Raw genomic sequence first — 20769 nt, forward strand, 5'->3', positions numbered from 1 at the left:
CAAACCCTGCTCTGGAGAGGCTGTTGAGGAAGGACCTGTGTGCAGGAGAGCGTGGTGCCGAAGCTCTAGGTCTCCAGGCACCCCAGTGTTTGCCCTGGCCACCCCAGGCGTGTGCCTCAGGCTGTCGGGGCACCAGTGCCCATTTCCGGTGGGCTCGCCGGGCCGAGGACTCGGGCGGGCAGTGCTGAAGCAGACTCCAGCGTGACGGTGCTCCCCACTCGCACTGTGTGGCGTCTGCGATGGGCGATCCCTGGTTTCCCTGGTGACGGGAACGTGGCCACTTTTTCTGAGATCTGAGGTGTTGGGACATTGTCTTTCCTTGCGTGTCAGACCTTTTGTGCTCTCTCCAGGCTGCCCATCTTTCTATACTTTTGTCTTCAGGGTCCTTTTTCTGGACGTGTGTCCTGCAAATGTCTCCTCCTCCAGGGATGACCTTCTCGTCCTTAGACTTAACATGGTCCTGTTTGGGTATCTCAACCTCCTGTAGGGTTGACAGTCTTTGTCCTAAGAGCTTTACTGTATTACTTTCTAATTTTGGACTACGATCTGCCTGATCAGCTCCTCCTGGCCACGTGGTGGCGTCAGGCCACACGCGTGGCTCCGTTCTCGGATCGTCCTCCATCCATGAGCCAGCCAGCCTACAGCCCCGGATGCAGGCCTCAAGATGCAGGGAGGGCTCTGCGGTCTCACAGTGGGTCCTGGTGCCCAGTTATCTCAGCCTCACGGTTCTTTTTGCTTCACAGTCGTTTTCTCTTTCCAGCCCTTGGGTTCGCACCACCCCTGTAGGATAGACTTGTTGGGAGTTTGGCCAAGGTTGCCTGCAGCCTGCAGGTCCTTTAGGTGAGAAGTGACGTCTCTGCTCCGAGTTTCTTGACCGAGAACACGGTGTGTCCATCCATGGACCCCTCAGTGTTTTATGGTTTTTGGAGCAGAGATGTTGCATGTCTTTTTGTAATTGTCCCACAGTTCTTGGATTTTCCACCCCCACCAACCCCTATTTTTGTTTCTCTTTGCCTTTCAGTTTAGGAAGTTTCTGTTGACCTGTCTGCAAGCTCACTGATTGTGTCCTTGGCCCCATCTGGCCTTAGGAGGTGCCCACTGGAGGCACCTGTTTCATCCGCAGTGCTGGTGGCCCCTCCGTCGCTGCTTGTGTGACTGTCCGTCCCTGCGTGGCCTCCGCGGTGTCCACCAGAGCCCTTGGTGTACTAATCCGGGTTGTGTCAAGCTCCTGGTCTGATAGTTGCAGTACCTCTGCCATTTCTGAGTCTGCTTCTCACGTCTGCACTGTCTCTTCAGACTGCTTTCTCTTGCCTTTTTGTATTTTGTATGTTTTTGTTGCTGCTGCTGCTAAGTTGCTTCAGTCTTGTCCGACTCTGTGCGACCCCAGAGACGGCAGCCCACCAGGCTCCCCCGTCCCTGGGAATCTCCAGGCAAGAACACTGGAGTGGGTTGCCATTTCCTTCTCCAATGCATGAAAGTGAAAAGTCAAAGTGAAGTCACTCAGTCGTGTCTGACTCTTAGCGACCCCATGGATTGCAGCCTACCAGGCTCCTCCACCCATGGGATTTTCCAGGCAAGAGTGCTGGAGTGGGGTGCCATTGCCTTCTCCTTGCATTAACTTTTGATTAGTTATATTTTTGAGTTGAAGTTTCCAGACATATATGCCTTGTCTATAATTACAAGTAATCCATTAGGTTTCTTTCTGCCTATAAAATATAAACTAAAAGTTGACTGTGTGTGGGAGAGACAGAGAAAAAGTGACAGAAAAATTCAAGTATGAATTTATCTCAAAGTCATGGCAACCATGAAAATTCTCCATAAATCAAGAGAAGATTTGTCCTGGTATCTCAGGAAACAACTGTGTGAGCCTATGCAAGTTACTTTCACTCCTGAATCTTTCTATAATTTTAAGCTGCACATTTCACTTAAAGAGGATAAATTTGTTTGGAGATGATTTATTTAGTAAATTCAGAAATACACAAAATCTATCCTCAGTGGATTCAACAGCAAGAACAAGCCGTATACTTCTGTCAAGACTTAGAAAAGTCACTAGCCTAAGAGAAAATTGGGAATTCTGACAGGTGGTGCAGTTTTTCTCTTAGCCAAAGTTAATGTGAATTAATTGTAATAAAACTACCCAATTTCAAAAACAAAAACCAAGGTGGACTATAACTGGAATAACACTTAGCTAATCTATCCAAACTGGATGTCAACCAAGTTTCCAGAGTAGAAAAGACTTATGACTGGTCAGTGGTTCCCAGTACAAGTTTCAGTTTTCAAAATATTTCCTTAGGAAAAAAAAAAGGGGGGCAGAATACCAATTTTGAACTTTAAAGTAGAAACCTTTACCACATATATTCCTGGAATCCTGCTTGCTGCTGTCTCACTTTTTCCCCTTACCTGAACATTTCTGTAAAAGGGGACATTGTCCAATTAATATGATCCTTTCTTTGTTATAAGGCTGCACTCATCTCCCATCCTACAGAAATGAGTAGTGAGCCTCTATGACAATGTAACCTTTCATAAACTTAATCCCTCCCCCTAAAGAAATTCATTTATTCTTCTCTTATTTCCTTTTATATAGATTTTCTGATAAAATGTATATTCACACTCTCTGCTGATTTATATCTATGGGAAATCAATGTCTTCCTTAATGCTCCAGAGACTTAAATAACCCATTCTCAGCAGCAACCAATTATGTTCATAGAGATAATTTACCTATAAAATATTACCCAGCAGTCTTTCGAACTTGTTACCTACACCATTTCTCTGTGGCACACTGTGTATCTTCTAATTAGATGGTGTTTATAAATAAAATATCTCCACTCCTAAACCAGATAAGGAAGCCAGAGGGTCTCTTACTAACACAGTGACAACTAGCGATATTCCAGGCATGTGTGTCAAATTTGACTCCTCCCTACTGTTTTAAGAAATCATTGCAGAGAGGGGCAATGTGATGTTTAATTCCTCATCAACCAAGAGCCTTCCTCCTGTTCTGAATATCCCAGAGCTCATTACGTGGGGGACATTGAGTCTGGAAGAATCCAGCTGATGTAACCGCCTTGTTACAAAAATATCAGCACTGACATCCAAAGTACCTAAGAGACATATCCAGATTTAGTCAGCACCCCACGGGTAGTTAGTACCAACATCAGAATGATTGTCTGTCTCCGGAGTCTCAGGTCAGCCTTCTGGCTTTGTGTAATCTAGTAACATGTGCGGAATTGTGTGCTAAATTGCTTCCATCATGTCCGACTCTGTGTGACCCTATGGACTGCAGCCTTCTGGGTTCCTCTGTCCATGGAGATTCTCCAGGCAAGAACACTGGAGTGGGTTGCCATGCCCTCCTCCAGGGGATCTTCCCAACCCAGCCATTGAACCCACGACTCTTACATCTCCTGAATTAGCAAGTGGGTTCTTTACCACTAGTGCCACCAGTGAAGCCCCTAATGCCAAGTAACATAATGCCAAGTAAATAATTGCATAAAGAATGTGCTATTCACACAGGATAAAATTTCTCTGAGGGGATTGTCAGGCAAAATCATCAATATCTTACAAAAAAATGAAAAGAAAGAGAGTTTTCCCCTCTGCCCTGTGAACATCATCTCCAGCGAACACACCCACAGAGTGGGAGAATCCCTGACACAGAGCAGAGAGAAGGTTCACTCAATGTCCATAAACGACATTTTACTTCAAAAGTCTTTCTCAGTAGAGGGGTATTGGAGAATTGGCAGTCACTCTATGAGGCTCCTTCATGGACAGGGCAGGGAAGCCTCAGAAATGCTCTGAGAAAGGGCTCATCTAAGGCCATCTTGGGCTTCTCTGGTGGCTCAGACGGTAAAGCGTCTCTCTGCAGTACAGGAGACCAGGGTTCGATCCCTGGGTTGGAACGATCCCCTGGAGAAGTAAATGGCAGCCCACCCCAGTATTCTTGCCTGGAAAATCCCATGGACGAAGAAGCCTGGTGCGCTACAGTCCATGGGGTTGCAAAAAGTGGGACACGACTGAGAGACTTCACTTTTCACTTTCAAGGCCATCTTGAGACCCTTTCCATCCCTAGAAACCAAGTCATCCCACCTATAGTCCTTCAGTGGTCCATAAAACTGGCTCTTCTACCACCCCTCCACCCTCCCAAGGAAGAACCCAGGAAGAAGCTCCTGCTTCTCTCTCCCTCAACCATCCTGCCATCCCAAATGAGGAAGATGGCACAGACTTGTGGATACAGTGGGGGAGGGAGGGTGGGATGAATTGGGAGATTAGGATTGACATATATACACTATCCAGTGGGAAGATGCTGTATAACACAGGGAGCCCAGCCCTGCACTCTGTGCCCACCTAGAGGGTGGTTTATGGGGGCAGAGATAGGAGGGATGCTCAAGAGAGAGGCGAGATTCATGTGGACTGATTCATGTTGTTATATGGCAGAAACTGCCAGGGACCAGCCCCAGCTGATCCAGGGTATTCGAAGGAGAGACGGCTAGGCGAGGGTCGGGGAACAACTGCTTAATTAAACGTTAATTAAGGAATAGAATAAGGATAGCTCAGTGAGGAAAATTCAGTGGAGAAAAGAGGCTGAGTAGCTTGGTTTACGCGGGGGACCAATAAAACTTCAAGACAAGAAGCTTGCACCACTTACGTAGGCCGCAGGCGTCCTTCCGTTCTCCTGAAGGAGAGGAGACACTGAGGCCTCCCCGGTCGGATCTTAGAAGCCCAGGCATAATTAGTAAGCATGGTGGGTTCCGCGCTCCAGATGGAGACTCAACCAGAGTGAGAGAGAGAGAGACATGGGGAGACCAGTCTTTCGAGGAACTGATCCCAATTCTTTATTTTCCATGGTCTACTTTTATACACTGAGGTGTTATGCAAAAGTCACGCGGGGTCAGCAGTCCTGACTTTTATCAAAGTCAGGTGCTTCATACAAATGTATACAGAGGTCTTAGGGGTGTTACATCATCTTCTGGCCAGGGGGCCTGCTGACAATTTACGACCCTCTCCTTGTGACAGCGGTCAGTCAACCAGGACACTTATTTCTCCAGGGGTGATTATTCTTAAAACAGACGCCACCCAAATAAAGTTACATTCCTATAGGGTGAGGGTGTAGTGGGTTTTAGTTAAGGAAAGAATTTACTTAGCCTAAGGTCTAATGTGATTTATATCAAAGGTTAATACTTATGTCTTCTATATATTCATTAATGTGTATAAGGGCAGGGGATGTGGAGACTTAGCAATAAACATTGGCTCAACAAATGAAAAACCCTTCACCAATACGATTTCTAATCAGCCCATTACACTTATACTAATAATTTTCTAACTTTTCTAAGGAACCTGTTTTTAGAAGGTTTAAAGCATCTTGTGCCTCTCATGGTTGGGAGGCTGTGAGCAATCACATGTGGCCGGACAAGCCTGTCAGGCAGGCTAGAGAACCTTCAGAGGAGTTTGTAGGTTAAAACACTCTTGTCACGCCCAGGGGTTTTTATCAACTGGAGCTTTAAGTTAACTCCTTCTCCGAAAGAGGTGGTGGGGGACAGCCCCCCGTAAAGTCAGAGGTGTAGGTGAGAGCACAAAGTAGTAAAGTAGGCAGGCTCTGGTTATGGGGGTAGATGCTCGAGGATTTCCAGGGGGACTCCTGAGGCTCGATCCCGCCTTTGCGTATGTCAAGCCTCCTTCCTCATGACCTTTGCCATGGGCGGAGTGCCTCATGCCGGCCCCCAACAAGAAACCAACACAACATAGTCAAGAAATTGTCCTGCAATTAAAAATTGGGGTGGGTCAGGTACTGATGCGACAAAGCAGGCTGCTCAAGGATCTCTTTCTGCAAACAATCTGCCTTCAGAAAATGACTTTCTTCCTCCCCTAGGTCCACCAGCCTCGTTGGAGTCTTTGTCCCCTAGCTCCACAGCCCGGGAGGGGGCAGGTAGATAATCAGAATGGCATTCTGGTGTTGGATCCCTGCCACATCCTATTCATATCCATAAATAAAAATTCCTCTCTCCTGCCCCCCAGAGATGATTTCTGAACCGATTCAGCCTGAGGGGAGGAAACGTGGAGATGGGATCAATTGGCCCCTTTAGAGGCTTCCTTCTCCAGACAGGGAAGCCTGGCGTGCTGCAGTCCATGGGGTTGCAAAGAGTCAAACATGACTGAGCGACTGAACTGAACTGAACTGAGAGGCTTCCTTGAGGAGGGAGGGGAGGAGTGTCAGATCCCATGGAAACAGCATTCAATGAAAATGTTAACAAAAGGAATGAAGCCCGGGCCCTTGGGCCAAAGCTAAGTAGACATTTCATCAAATTTCAGCATAGAAGAAACTGAGTCCTACTGCCTATCTGATGAAACCAGGAATAGATTCATGGAAGAGTTAAAAATAGGTACAGTTACTTGGAACTTAGCCTGGAGAGATGGTTATGGAGTCAGCTACGGGATGCTGGGCCTAAGGCAATGTTGCTCAGAGGACAGAGATGGAACCAGGGGTCTGATCTGCTTTTTGTTTTCATTTGTATTTAACTGGAAGATAATTGCTTTACAATATTGTGTTAGTTTCTGCCATACATCAACATGAATCAGCCATAAGTATGCATATGTCCCCTCTCTCTTGAACCTACCTCCCATCCAGCGCTCCATCCCACCCTCTAGGTCATCACCTGGCACCAGCTTTGGGTTCCTTGTGTCATTCAGCAAATTTCCACTGGCTATCTATTTTGCATATGGTAATGTGTATGTTTCCATGCTACTCCCTCAATTTGTTCCACCCTCTCCTTCCCTCACTATGTCCACAAGTCTGTTCTGTCTGCGTCTGCATTTCTGCCCTGTAAATAGGTTCATCAGTACCATCTTTGTAGATATCATATAGCCTTGGTAAATTTTTTAAAAACTGAAGTCATTTCAAGAATCTTTTCTGACCACAGTGCTGTGAGATTAGATATCAACTACAGGGGAAAAAAAAAAAACCTATAAAAAACACAAATACATGGAGGGTAAACAATACACTTCTGAATAATCAAGAGGTCACTGAAGAAATCAAAGAGGAAATCAAAAAATACCCAGAAGCAAATGACAATGAAAACACGACAACTAGGGCTTCCTTGATGGCTCAGATGGTAAAGACTTCCCCTGCAATGCAGGAGACCCAGGTTCAATCCCCAGGGGAAGGTCTCCTGGAGAATGGAATGGCTACCCTCTAGAGTATTCTTGCCTGGAGAATTCCATGGACAGAGGAGTCTGGTGGGCTACAGTCCTTGGGGTTGCAAAGAGTCAGACATGACTGAGTGACTAACACTTTCAAAATCTAAGTCATGTCCAGCTCTTGCAACCCCAGGGACTATAGCCTGCCAGGCTCCTCTGTCCATGGGATTCTCCAGGCAAGAATACTGGAGTGGGTTGACATTTCCTTCTCCAGGGGATCTTCCCAACCCAGGAATAGAACTCGAGTCTCCTGAACTGCAGGCAGATTCTTTACTGACTGAGCTATGAGGGAAGTCCTTCAAAATCTATGGAATGCAATAAAGGCAGTGCTAAGAGGGAAGTTTATAGCAATCTGCTTCTAATCCAGGCTTTGCTTCCAGTGCTGGGGCCTTGAGAAATTCTCCCTGAGGTATTTCTCTGTGAGGTGAAGTAAGAATTTCTGCATAGGTTGTTTTTCAGACAATGTAAGTCCTTTGAAACAGTGAAGAAAAATAAAAAATTAAAAGGATTATTAGGTGCAAAAAAACTGAGGAACAATGAAAAGACCTAGATAACCGAACACTGTAGTATTTTCAGGCTGTTGAGTCAGAGATGCAGGGAGAACCCTGAATAGGATAAGAGAGAGAAAGGATGAGAACTGTCTTGGACAAGACTGAATCAGAGAGGGAGGCCAAGAGACACAAGGCCAGCTCAGGCACACCCCTGGCCTTTAACTCTTTCCTCTGCAAACTTGGAAAGGATGCCCCTACTTCCAGGTAGAAAAGCTTGTACCAAGCTGCACAGTGTGGTGAGGAGAACAGGGTTTGTGTCTCAGGCCCCACTCCCTCTCTTAACCAGAAGTCTTGTACACTGTGCACAACCTGCCCAGCTGCACACGACGGCCCTGGATCTGTGTGAACTTGGCTCGCCAAGTTTCTCTGTTTCCTTTCTGTGGCCCAAGAAGGCTGGAGTTGTAATGATCTTCACCACTCTCAGCTTGTTTTGAGGATTATGTGATATACATGAAAGCATTTAGGAAGCATAAACAATGACAAGGATTATTACGAGGCAGCCTAACCCAGGTCTCTTCAACCAGACAGCAGAGAGACCAAAAAGCTCAGTTCCTCACAATCAAGCTTGAGAATACACACACTACCTCACATACAAAAAGAAACTGTGGCTTATCAGGAAATACGTGTTCACAGCTCCTTTGGGGGAATGCAGTGGTTTTCCTCTTGTTATTCTTCTAGCAGTGGGAGGTCACCGTTTGTATTCACATTTTCTGCAATTACCCAGAGGCTATGGTGGCATTTTTGCATATTTAATCTATCTAATGACCAAACCCTGAGACTGTGAGCACACCACCTGTATTAACTCTCTTCTCTCACTTTCTATTCACTTCTCCTCCCCTTCACAAGTCTCTCCTGTCTTCATTTCTTTTTTTCACACATTCTTGTAATTTATTCATCTCAAGATGCACTTCTGTCTCATTTAATCATTTAAACAGACCTTTGGTGCCTATTTAATTGATTCTTCCTGGGTTTTAATTTGCATCTTTGACTCTACCATCCTGATTTCTTTGACTATCCCTCTCTCTGCATGACATATGTTTATGCTTTAACAGGTTTCCAATATTCTGGAAGACTTCAGAGGCCAAGGTTGGGGGGGAAAAATGCCATTTTAAATAGAATCCTATTTGGCCAGGCAGCTGAGCAAAAACAAGAATAAACCCTCCAGCTTTGGGAACCAGACAACCAGGGGTCATCCTTTAATGCCCAGCTTCCCAGAGCCAACCAGGCTGGCCAAGGACTGTGGGAATGGAGAGTGAGGCCCATTGATCAGAAAAGGTTAGGGTTTTCTGGGAGAGGTCTCAATTTGATTTTGTCCCTATTTGATTTACAGTGTTATGGGTAATTTTTGGATCTGCTTTTTGTTGGGGGGTGGGGTTGAAATGGAAAAAACATACTAAGGAATTGATAAATTGGAATGTTTGGAAAGCAGGAGACAGACAAGTGGTTCATCAATAGTGACCTCTACATTGCCTTTGGGAACAAGATTTGTGTTTTTAATTCTGTGTAGGTTAAGTGTAATAGGAATTGCATAAAGATTCTTATAAATTAATATTACCCACAGAAGGCCCATATGATAGGAAACGGGGGGTAGGCGAGGTGTTATGATTCCAACTTTATGAGCCAGTATGGCAGCTAATCCAAGAAGGTCTTCCAGTTCCCCACAGGAGGCCCTAACCCTTGGGTTATGTGTGCCATTGAATTTGTATTGGGATCCTGCCACCAACCTGACACAATCTTTTTATTTTTATTTTCTCATTGATATAATGAGAGCCATAAGATAAAAATTATCCCTGAGTGTTATTATGCAAAGGAGTTAATATTTTTCAGCACCCAGAAATTCTACCATATGACAGGGAAGTACTGAATATTATGGATGCCACATGCATTTATTATTTTCTTCAAAGGAAAAAAATTATTACTCAAGTTTTAATCACAAACATAGAATCATTAAACTTGCAATGTGGATGTGTAATTTCTGCCAAAAAAAAAAAAAAAAAAAAAAAAAAACAAGAAAACATTCCAAGTCTTTCATTTGCTTTAATGAGCTTCAGAACCAGCTATTGGCACCCAATTTTTTTAATATGCATCCATTTGCTTATTGTTATATTTAAACACTCCTTCATGAAAAGTGGTTGATTCACTTCAAATGAACAATGGATTTTTAACAAACCAAGACTGTGTTTTAATGGATAGGATAGGCTGCCTTAATCTTTGCCCTTGAATCAATGAAAAGACCTAGATTCTGAATGTACTTATGTAATGTTATGAGTAATTTCAATTATGGTTTATGAAATCTCAGTCACTTGTGGATATTGAAATAAGAAATACAAACTGGGCCAAATCTTTCAATAGATACATTTATCTTTGCTCTTTTGGCCTTAGGCATCAAATTTCCCACCTGTGAGCCTGGGCACTCTGATTGGCCCCCCAACATCACTAAATGGCTATTTCAGATGCTCCATGATTATTCCATTGTAATTAAGTTAGTAGCAGAGTAGGCCAGAGCTAAGAGGCTTGGATCTGGATATTTAGGAGATAAGTAACTTAGCACACACCACAGCACAGGGGGGAAACAAGCAATTAAAGGAGGCCAAGATTCATACAGGAGAAAAAGGGAAGAGATCAATGCACAAGGCTACCTCATTCTGAAGTTTGTTCATTGCATAAAGATACCAGAGAAAGCAACTAAGTCTGGGGGATCCCTTTCCATTCCCCATGGAGTCTGTCCAAGAGCATGGTTGCAACCACCTGGAAGAGGTGACTTTCTTAATCATATGAATGCTTCTAAATCCACACTTAAAGGTAGATAGGTTCCAGCCTTGAACCCTGAGTCTCACACAGAGGACTTTAGTCTAGAATTATTAACTCCAGGTGAGGGAAGAGTCCAAAGGCACAGTAAAATCAGTGCTTCAAAGAGTGTTAATCACTGCTGTGCCCAGAGTTTCACTGATGAAATCAGAGGGAAAAGAGGAAATGGAGAACAGAGAGAGAAGTATTCTTTGGTTGGACAGAACTAGAGAGAACAATAAAGTGTACAGATGTTAAAAACTTTTTTGCACAACATGAGAGTTGCAACTTAAGTTTTATTGGGAGCAAAATGAGGACTGCAAGGAGAGTCAACCAGTCGATCCTGAAGGAAATCAGTTCTGAATATTCATTGGAAGGACTGATGCTGAAGCTGAAACTTCAATACTTTGGCCACCTGATGTGAAGAACCCACTCATTGGGAAAGACCCTGATGCTGGGAAAGATTGAAGGTGGGAGGAGAAGGGGATGACAGAGAATGAGATGATTGGATGGCATCACCGACTCGATGGACATGGGTTTGAGTAAGCTCCAGGAGTTCGTGATGGACAGGGAAGCCTTGTGTGCTGCAGTCCATGGGGTAGCACAGAGTTGGACATGACTGAGTGACTGAACTGACTGAAGTGAGGACTACAGCCTGGTAGCAAACACTTCAGATAGCTCTGAGAAACTGCTCCAAGGAGGTGAGGGGAGGAGCTATAACATATAGGAGTTTTTAAGCAAAAGGCAGGTAGTCAGGTAGGAACAATGAAAGATTACTGTTAATTAAAGAAACCAGACATCTCAAGTTAAGGAATTTAGCAGTTTTCTGTGTATGGAAAGATATGAGTTTGATGGTGTTGTTGAATCACTTAGTCGGGTACAACTCTTTGCGACCCCATAGACCTCAGCACACCAGGATTCCGTCTCTTCACCATCTCACAGAGTTTGTGGATGACACCATCTACATCATCCTCTGTCACCCCCTCTCCTTCTGCCCTCAATCTTTCCCAGCATTAGGGTCTTTTCCAATGAGTCGGCTCTTTGCATTAGGTGGCCAAAGTATTGCTGCTTCAGTTTCAACGTCAGCCCTTCCAGTGAAAATTCAGGGTTGATTTCCTGTAGAATTGACTGGCTTGATCTCCTTGCTTGTCCAAGCAACTCTCAAGAGTCTTCTCTAGCACCACAATTCGAAAGCATCAATTCTTTGGCTCTCAGCCTTCTTTTTGGTCCAATTGTCACATCCATACATGGCTACTGGAAAAACCATGACTTTGACTATACGGACCTTTGTCCACAAGTCTTGTTGTTTTTTAGTCATTCACTCGTGTCTGACTCTTTGCAACCCCATGGACTGTGGCACAAAATCTAGGCTCACTGAAATTACTCCTTTGATAGGCACTTGAGCTACCTGGGGCCAGTATCCTGCTTTTTCACATTCTGAGTTCCTCAGAGCTCACTATAAAGAGTGCCTGCACTCTGATGGCTGCTAGATGGCAGGTATTCTTTCCTTCCTGAGTTCCTTTCAGGGCTCACAAGCTCACCATCCATGATAGCTGCAATTGCTGATGACTCTGACATCCTTGTTTACTGATATGAGGAAATATACCATTTCTCATAGGCATATTCTGAGAACAAGGGTAGCTGAATGAGGCTTTCTTACCAAAGAGATGTCAAAAGAGATTTGATGGAAGAGTACATGTGTAAGAACATCTTAGTGGTCTACCCCTAAAAGGCAAACATCTATTATTTCTAAGTCTTGCCATCTGGTTGAGTTGCCTAGAGAGCTCTAGATTAGATGCAAGGTCTAGGCTCTGTACATGAATTGAAAGGGAGGTATGTGCTCTCAAAGGAATGTAAGAGCCACAGAACAGGACCATAATGGAACCTGCCACCACAAGCTGCTAGCCTAAGGCCCTTTCAAATTTTCCTTCCTCTGGGCAAGATTAATTCTATAATCTAGTGGCTGGACAGAAACTATAGAAGTATGGAATGGGGAGGATTCCATCTCTCCCCATTCTGGTGGGGAGAACGTTCTTAGTGGTTCTAGCACACAGGGTCAGGAAGTCAACTGCCCATTGTTGAGAAGAAGCAGATCGTGACATGGAAGTGAAGATGGATGCAGCTATTAACCAGCTGCAGATGAGAAAACCCTCTGGGAAAAATAATAGTGAGGTTCTCAGGTGCCATGCTTACTCAACAGGAGGTCATTCTCTGTGTTAAAGTGATTCTTCCGTTATTTTAAAATGTTTTCCTTTGAGTCTGACTTGAAAATCTGGAATTGTGTGTTATGGATTCAATTTAATTTTTCTCTTAAATTGCTAGTCAGTTTTCCCAACACTATTTATTGAACAGTTATTCCTTTTCCACTAATTTGAAATACTGCTTTAAAAATATACACTAGGGACTTCCCTGGTGGTCTAGTGGTTAAGACTTTTCTTTCCAATGAAGGGAGTGCAGATTTGATCTTTGATTGGGGAACTAAGATCCCACATGCCTCACAGCCAAAAATCCAAAACATGAAAACAATGGATTGCAACAAATTCAATAAAGACTTTTAAAAAGTGGTCCGGATTTAAAAAAAAAAAGAAAAAACTTTACAAAGTATATATGTAAAATACACAAAGTTATTTCACAGAATTTGGGGGGGGAAGAAAATAGTAATAGTGAAATTCAAAACATCTTTGGACAGAATCTAGTATACAAATAATTGTCAGCAATTCTAGAAGGTATAAAGAAAGGAATCAAGATAGAAATTATCACTTAGTAGAAAATAGACATTCACTAGGCATTTTTACACCTAATGTTCAACTTTTGTATGTACATAGATGCACATATAACAGTGAAATAGACAAGATATGATATGATAAAATATCATATAAAATAGTAAAATATCTGATTCCCCACATATTCCCACTTGAAATACTAAACCCTTCTGGATGACAATGCACTCTGATAGAACCCCACACTCTGTTGGATTGTGTCTCCGGAAAAGATGATAACTAGGAGAGAGACATGGAATGCGTTGTCCTCACAGAGCTCAGAAGGAAATAACCCTGTTAGCTCCTTGAGTGATATCTTACATATGACACAAAAAACTAAAATAAAATCCTGACTATATGAGACTGATGTTCTACTATATTAAAATTAAGAATTAATTTCTTAATTTATTAAAACTGAATCAACCTCAGTTCATCAATTAATTAAGAGATTACAAAAGCAGCACATGATGGCTGGATGGCATCACTGACTCAATGGACGTGAGTCTCAGTGAACTCCGGGAGTTGGTGATGGACAGGGAGGCCTGGCGTGCTGCGATTCATGGGGTCGCAAAGAGTCGGACACGACTGAGAGACTCTGATCTGATCTGATAATGTTTTTATAACATTTTGTGTCCAAAATATTTTTTAATGTCTACAAATTAATAAGAAAAATTTAACAACACAATAAGAAAGTGGGCAAATGTGAAGGAGCGCTTCACACGTGGATATCCAAATGCTCAATAAACAAAAAAGAAAGGATGGTAAAGACCATTACTATGCTGAAAATGCAAATTGAATGAGCTACCACGACACACTCACTACAAGGGGTAAAATTAAGAAGGATGACTATGACACATTATTAAATGTGTGGCAACTTGAACATTTAAGTACTAGTGGTGAGATACTATAAATACCATAATTGGTAAAATACTATAAATTGGTACAACTGGTTTGGAAAATAATATCTACTAAACCTGAACATATGTCCTAAAACCTTCCAATTCAATCCCTAGGAATACTTGTAACAAATGTGTGCTTGGGTGCAACAAAAGACTGACACAAGTATGCTTAGAGCATCTCTATCCATAATAGTCTGAATGAGAAACAACACTAACGTCCACTAAGAGTAGAATATATAAATAAATATTCATATGTTCATACTATGGAAGGCTGAATAACAATGGAAATAAGCTATTGCTACTTAAACAGTATGCATGAATCTCACACGTATAATGTTGAGCAAAAGAAACCAAATATAAAGAAATTTGTCACTGCATGATTCCACTTATATGAAGTTCAGAAAGTAAAATGAATCCATGGTAGTAGAACGCAAGGTATTTTTCACTTTTAAGAAAGATAGCTACTGAATAAGCAGAGTCCATTTGGGACATTTCTTGGACCCTGCTGTTGTTCAGTCACTAAGTCATGTCTGACTCTTTGCGACCCCATGGACTGCAGCATGCCAGACTTCCCTGTCCTTCACCATCTCCCAGAGTTTACTCAAACTCATGTTCATTGAGTCAGTGATGCCATCCAACCATCTCACCCTCTGTTGTCCCCTTCTCCTCCTGCCTTCAATCTTTCCCAACATCAGGGTATTTTCCAATGAGTAGACTCTTGACATCAGGTGGCTGAAGTATTGGAGCTTCAGCTTCAGCATCAGTCCTTTCAATGAAAATTCAGAGTCAATATCCTTTAGGATTGACTGGTTTGGTCTCCTTGCTGTATAGCAAAGTTCTATTTCTTCACCCAAGTAGTAGTTACATGGTTATATTCACTTTGGAAATTCATTGAGCCATCTACTTATGATCTGTGGGTTTTTCTAATATATAATATAGTAAATTTTTTTTAAGTTTTCTTTAAAAAAAAATTATAACCTCTATAAACCTCAGTGATTGCACTTTGCTTAGAAGTTCTTATTCAGCACTTGGAAACATTGCCACATATGTTTCATAATTGATGTGTTTATTAACTATGTTTAACTTATGTTTATTTAGCATTTTACAATTTTTCAAAACACTGTATATCGTTGTATCTCAGCACTGTGACTGTACACCCAGAGAAGTATTGAGAAGCATTCATTGAAAATGACATATTCAGAAATAAACATGCATAGCTAGATATGAGAAAGCCATTAACATAGCCTTGCACAGAAAAACATATTTGTACATATTCGTGACACATTCTAAAACATGTGTCCTTCTAAATGACACATTCTAAACCAGTCCTTCCTCTGAAGATTACGAGAAAGAAAAGACTACTATGTTCCATTCACTGGAAGATTTAACATAATTACGTCAATATAGATGGTTGGATGGCATCACCGACTCAATGGACATGAAATTGAGCAAACTCGGGGAGATAGTGTAGGACAGGGAAGCCTGGCATGCTGCAGTCCATGGGATTGCAAAGAGCTGGACAGGACTTAGTGACTGAGCAACAACCTCTCAATAACACTGAATTAGGCACTGTCATTACAGATGAGGAAACTGACAAATGATTCTCATTAAATTGCCCAAAATAATAGGGCAGTAATAATAGTATCAGTAACCACCAACGCACAGATTCAGAATAGTGCTGTGCATTCACTGGAAGGTGGCAGAAGAGTCCATTTCTGCTTTCCTACTTTCTTTACCTATACACTTTAGAGAGTCTGTCAAGAAAACTATCCTGTCCATCCCGTCTCCTCCACGTGACTCAAAGTAGGCAGATGGGAATCTATCTGCCTGAAAGTTGATCCTAAAGACAAGGGCAGATGAATTGGTTTCACCCCAGGGGTGACATTCTTGCTTTTTCTACTTCCTAGATTCCCAAAGGGAACCATGGTTCCTTCAGCGTTCTTCTAGATTCTGTGAACAACCACAAATCTTTCCAGTAAATCGCTTTTCTTAAGTAGGCAAAAATGGGTTCCTATGGCTCCAGACCAAGTACTCATAGAGGAATAATCAAGAAACATCTTAGAGTGATAAGAAGGAAACCCAGAGAAGACCGGTGACTTCCACAAGCTTCTTTATGCAGAGTGGACACATGTACCAATATCAGATCACCACTAATGTTCAAGCCTTCAGTCTGTGCTCCTCTCCAAGTGACAACTTTTGTCAATGAGTTGCTGAAACATTAACGGTGGTTGTATAAAGGGTCCCTTCACAACTCCTCCATTTTTTCAGGCTTCTCTTCAGCTGTAGCAGATTTTGTCAAGTACCAGGATCCATTGGCCAGCATGTTCCAAGTGCCATTTCCACATTTTGGTAGTTAATCACTGATGGCTTTGTGTTTTTGGTTCACGTATCATCTCTTCCATTTGTTTGTTTGTTTCTTATTCTTTATACTCCTCATTCTGTTCAGCTTAAGTTTAGCACTTTGAGGTTGATCTGAAACCACAAGTATAGGATGATTGCCTCCTATATTCAGTACTTAAATTTCAGTAGTCACTGGGCTGAGGAAGGACCCTTTGTTGATAATTAATATGGTCCTAAAGTGTTCACCAACCTTTTCTGCATCTGCTTCATGAATAGCCCCATTTAGTCAGGATGTAGAGCAAAGGCATTCTATCTGACTTTCAGAAACGTATATCTCTATTAGCTCCATTTGACATTCCAAAGCCACCCTAAAAGGTCCCTCTTCAAAACATTATTAGACACAATCAACTCTATCAGATCTTTATTCCCAGTGTTATCTCTTAGGTTGAATATTCTGGAAGATGAAATTAGGCTAAAGTCTGATTACAATCGGAAAAAAAAATCCATTTATATTTGCAGTTTTGAAATATATACCAGAACTTGGATCACTGAATAGAACTCGAGTAGCATTCTAACATTCTGTGTTATGTGCTTGGAATCTCTCAAATTCTATCAGACACTCAAATTCATGCAGCCACTAAAGGGTTTGAATAACAAAGTTGGAAAAGGACAGCCAAAAACAATAAATTGGCCTCCATGGTCCGAGCCAGACTCAGTCATGTGTAACTACTGAGCTGGAATAAATAAGACCTCTGTTGAAAATGGTAATAAGGATATCAAAAAAAACTAAAAGAATAAAGTCAAGAAAAATCACAAAAGTTTGTTCTACAATTTCTAAAACATCAAAGCATCAATTTAATAAATGATATCATGGCCTACAAGGAACAAAATTAAACCCTGATGTAAATAAGGAAAAGTCACTTTGATTCAGCCTGAGAGTTCCTGATATTGAGAGAATATCTCAAAGAAAACTGTTTTCAAAAATTTCCCCAACAGTACCATAAAAACAAAGGGATTTGGAACACAAGCCCATTGGTAGGTTGGGTAACACATCAAAAAGTAACCCATCTCGAGTATTATCTTGTGTTTGTCCTAAAATATCATGGTAGTTTTTGCACTATTCTTTCATAGACATCTATATAAATGTTAAAATGAGTTAATTTAATTATCCTTGGGACAGTTTTAAAATTTATTTTATTAAACTTTGAGTAAAGTCAGTACTTGGAGAAGATATGTCATACTGATCTTAAGGGTTATTGAACTCTGGCATGCTACCAACCTACCCATGCAGGCACAAATAGTCCAGGTGAATAAGCATAGTTTCAGAAGAATTCACGTATTTTCCATCCGATTAGCCAGCAAAGACTAACTGATTACATGAGTATAACATCAGGAAGTATCCTAAGAAGTGTGTATTCCTAGAATATTAGAGAATTGATTTGGATGCTGTAATGGAAAGGCCCCAAATAATAATGGCTTAAATAAGATACGTGGTTTTTTTTTTTCCTTTCTTATGTAGAAGTCTTGGCTGATGCGGTAGCCTCTTTTGAAAGCCAGGATTCATCTGCCTCGTTGTTCTGCCATCCTCAATACAGTCCAGGGTAACTCCTCTAGTTCCTGCCATTGTGTTCACAACCATCAGCGGGCAGCTCTCCTGCTTTGCAAGTTGTGTATGAAGAACAGATTCAATACTTTTATCCATATGAAACTGAAGACATTACTACCTTGTCTTTTTTTCAAAGCATATTTGGCAATACATAAATTAAATGTAGGACTGATATGTGAGACTTTATTGTATAAATATTTCCATTTCTCTCACTCCTGAATTTCCATTCTTGCCAGCAAATTCTTGCCCTTACTTTCTTACAAAAAAACAAGGTCACCAGCCTTTACTTCCCTTATCCATCCTGTTCCCAATGTGTTTTTTTTTTTTTTTAAAAGGTATCCCTTTCTAAGGTAAAGAGCTCTTCACCCATCTCCTGAATTCCCGTTTCTGTCCAGCTCAGGATACTCATTCTATTATTTCCAGTCATCTTCTAAAGCTCTATGTCCTCTGAGGAGTCTCTACACATTGTATATCTCACATGCTGACTCATTTTGCAAATGTCTTTCTCAACTCTTCTGTTTTCCTTAATTACAGTCATGCTTCCATCCATTCAATCATGTATTCATTTTTGCACCCCTAGTTCACTCTCCAATGCCCTGAAATCCACTCTCTGTCTATACTCTTCCACTCATACATGGCCATCCCTCCCCAACAAAATAAAATAAATTAAAAAAAAAAAACTGATTACTCTCTTTTTGGCAAATAAAAGATTTTTTTTCACAATGTTTAGACTTGACTTTTAAGCACAATGGGGCAGTGAACACCTATCTTTTTCAAGGACTCTATTTGACTACCACTTCTTTTCCCTGTGTCCTACTGCTCATTTCTGGGGTTTCTCTGGTGGCCTGCCAATGCAGAAGACACAGGTTGGATCTCTGGGCTGGGAGGACTCCCTGGAGGAAGAAATAGCAACCCACTCCAGTATTCTTGCCTGGAAAATCCCACGGACAAAGGAGCCTGGCAGTCACAGTCTCACAGTCCATAAGATTGTTAAGAGTCGGACACAACTGAGCAGCTGAGCATGCACACACTGCTGATTTCTACTTTTTGTCCTTCCTCCAGCCACTACTGAGAAATTTTCCAAAGCTGTTTTTGGCCCTTTATCTAAAGCATCAGGTGTTATCATTATAGTTTCTCATTATTTTAAGCATTTCTTCTATGCTAATGGCTCAGATCTCTGTGTCCATTCTGCTTTCTTGGGTAATTCTGGCCTGAATCCCCAGCTACCTAAGGACATGCCTATTTGCACAATATCCAAATCAACCTGAACAAAACCAAATTCATCTCCATAAAAAAGAAGCCTTCTACCCATCCTCCCTAGCAGTTTCATTTTCTTAGGTGCTCCAAGCAAAGAGTTTAAAGACATCTAAGTTATGAAGAAAAAGAAAATAAAAAAGGCAACCTCCATCCACCACCATAACATCTCCCATGCATTTATTTTATTTAAATCTACTTTTCTGGATGCATATTAGGCTTAAAATATAAAGCATTCTCAATCTCTTCTAATCCTCTGGGATGTGTGTGTATGTGCTTAATAGCTCAGCCATGTCTGATTTTTTGCGGCCCTTTGGACTGTAGACTGCCAGGCTCCTCTGTCCATGGGATTTTTCAGGCAAGAATACTGGAATGGGTTGCCATTTCCTCTTCCAGGAGATCTTCCTGACCAAGGTATCAAGTCCCTATCCCCTGCATCTCCTGCATTAGAGGTGAATTCTTTACCTGCTGAGCCATTGGGGAAGCCCCTGGGATAGTCCTCAACATTTTGATAGCAACAGTCCACTCTAGTCCACTCTAGTCCTTTGTCACACGCTGTTTTGTGGGACATATGATTGTTGCAAGCAGCTATATCTTGTCCTTTGTCATTTATGTGGTAAGGTCTTTAGAATGCTTCAGCAACATATAAACACAAGAAAATTTCAACACATATTTTCTGAAATAAGATTATTTTTCAGCCCAAGTACCGATATATTAGTATTGTAAGAATCATGTTATAAAAATGAAAAATTTCTAGTTCACAATTTCAAAAAAAGACCAAAGTAGAAACAAACCCATGCTATGTATTATGAAATGGTGAGAGCACAAGTGATAAGGCATTATAAATTAAAGTACTCAGAAAAATTAAAATTATTTCCATTTAATTGAGAGATTTTTCACTTCCTCTAATGAAATAGGCAAATGTAATTAAATAGCTAAAACAGAGGATGATAAAAAGAAATGTTCTCTTACTTTTTCTCACTTAGAACTCACCCGTCTTTCATGGATTATACTTAATACCAAGTAAACTGCTTATATAGATATATATTTTTCCTTTGAACAAATCCTACTTAGTTTTTTAACATAATTTTTATTAAACAAGACCACACAAATGGGTAGGAAAGAAAACATTTTGTCAGCTTTATGCTCGGACACTTACGCTAAAATATTTTTGCCAAGAAGGAATAGACTAAACATACATCAAGCCAAATGGAGACGTTGACTTTAGCGACTGGAGGTACTTATGATTTAAGACATTAGACCATGATTTGAGAATGTTTGGAAAGATCATGCAATCACTTTATATTTCTGACAATCACTGTCCAAAAATCTGTGTGTGCAAAAGATGTGTAAACATATATGGGAGGTTAATACTATTGTTTTTAGCTATA

This window comes from Bubalus kerabau, chromosome 3 (assembly GCF_029407905.1).
Source record: "Bubalus kerabau isolate K-KA32 ecotype Philippines breed swamp buffalo chromosome 3, PCC_UOA_SB_1v2, whole genome shotgun sequence".
In the NCBI taxonomy this organism is placed as follows: domain Eukaryota; kingdom Metazoa; phylum Chordata; class Mammalia; order Artiodactyla; family Bovidae; genus Bubalus; species Bubalus kerabau.